The 1,825-nt window shown below is 42.4% G+C and overlaps 1 pseudogene; it reads right to left on the minus strand.

Moving 5' to 3' along the window:
• Positions 1–1,092: 1,092 nt before the first annotated feature.
• On the minus strand, positions 1,093–1,419 carry LOC149202076 (arginine--tRNA ligase, cytoplasmic pseudogene; annotated as a pseudogene).
• Positions 1,420–1,825: the final 406 nt, after the last annotated feature.

The raw sequence follows: 1,825 nt of genomic DNA on the forward strand, positions 1-1,825 counted from the left end.
TGGTGAAAGGGGAAACAAATATGCTCGTCTTAGCTGCTAAGCAAACCACCTTATAACTGGAACGAGTTTCGGATACCGAGGGGCGAGTTTCTGCTGTGCGTTGGGACCATTAAAAGCTCTGAGCATTGAACTGTCTGTACTTCACAAGGAACTGTTCCTGGAACGTTCTATTCGCAGAGAGGAGCACGACTCATGTCTTGTAGAGGACATTGGTCACTGTGAAGGTCGTGGCTTCTATGGTTGTTGGGTGCAGTCATTGTACCCCCATAACTGTGTACGCAGGTTCCAGAGGGAAATCATTAAACAAAAACCAGCGCTGGACTGATAACTTATGAGTGAGCCCATTCTAGAGAGGTATTGCTGATATACTCTTGTTGTGCGTGCTATCCGTTTGTTGGGTAATTGTCCTTGAGCTGCATAGCTGACTTGAAAGCGATTTTCATTGTATGGCAGTCAAAATTATTTAGATTGAAGCCACTCTCTCTTTATCTCCTGGGCCAAGTTATCCACAGAGAAATTCTGAGCATATATCTCATTCTCAATCAAACATTCCAGATTTGAGATCAAATTCGTGAATTTTGAGGCACATTTCTTGAACACTGTTGAGACAGTTCATTCTAGCAACCAAATTTATCTTGCAAGAAGAAATTATCCTTTTCATGAGGTTGAATTATTAGCTCAAAAGGGAGACGAGTTCTTCTATTTCAGAGTCACGACCACCTGCAGGTCCTAGTCCGATTTATGGCATCTGAACCACAGTCATTTCCATGTGCTCTGACTGAACGTTGTCATTTAAGGGACTGTGTTTAGTTCTCTAAGAGCTGTGTGGGACAAATTCAGTTGCGAAAGGTTGCTGGAAAATTCTTAGTTGGCCATCGAGATAGCTGCTAATACCATACCTGTGTGTATAGAGCCTAAAGGCCAGATTTCCAGTGAAGGCTCGAGTTGCTGGGAGCACACTGCTGAGGAAGAGAAGACTGATACGCAGAAGGGAGATGTCTGGAGCAGAGTACAAAGGCATTGACAGCAGGGTATTATTCTTCATTTCCATAATTGCATGGACCAAACACGCAGTTGAATAAGTGGTTCGACTTACATCAGTTCCTGCTTGCTCCGGTTCTTGGCCTCATCAAGCAAATCTACAAGGCGAACGACCTCTGAACTAAGAGTCCGAAAGCGTTTACCATCTGAACCAAGAACTAGGCCAAATCCAACCTGCCTTGCTTTTGGATATGGTAAATGCAACGATTGACCAACATCTGTCACGTATATGATCCACTGTGCCTTCTCTTCATTAAGCCGGTACCACAGTGCTGTCATATCAGTCGAAGCATAGTTGAAGCCACCATCCCTCTTTACAACAATTAATGGAATGTTTTGCCCTTCGATTTGGATTACTTTGGCACCGTCACTTTCCATGCTGGTAACAAGTTAGTGAAGGATTGTTGCTGATTAGTGGAGGTCAAACTACCCTATGACATGCCTATTTGAGTTGCCTCTTAAATCTGGGTTATTTGCTGAAGTTGGGGTCTCTGATATACATATATTTCTTGCTCCAAAAGCTTGCTGCTGATACTATAAAAGGAGGACTATAAACTCAGATCTTTATAGTGCCAGAAAGTGCCCAGTTGGATCCTGCTGAAGAATGGAGCTTCTTTGATGTTATAACACTTATCTATAGCCACTGTTCTTCCTAAAATTTGCTGGTATATTCTACTTCAGATCTCTGTTAGAGTTGATATATCAGAGGTATATGTAATCCATTCCTGTAGTTGAAGTTCGAATTTCAAAGAAGGAAGAAGTCATTTAATTGTGCATCCATACA

Source organism: Pinus tabuliformis, chromosome 2_1 (genome assembly GCF_031772625.1).
Source record: "Pinus tabuliformis cultivar Carrire ecotype Pingquan chromosome 2_1, CPIR1, whole genome shotgun sequence".
In the NCBI taxonomy this organism is placed as follows: domain Eukaryota; kingdom Viridiplantae; phylum Streptophyta; class Pinopsida; order Pinales; family Pinaceae; genus Pinus; species Pinus tabuliformis.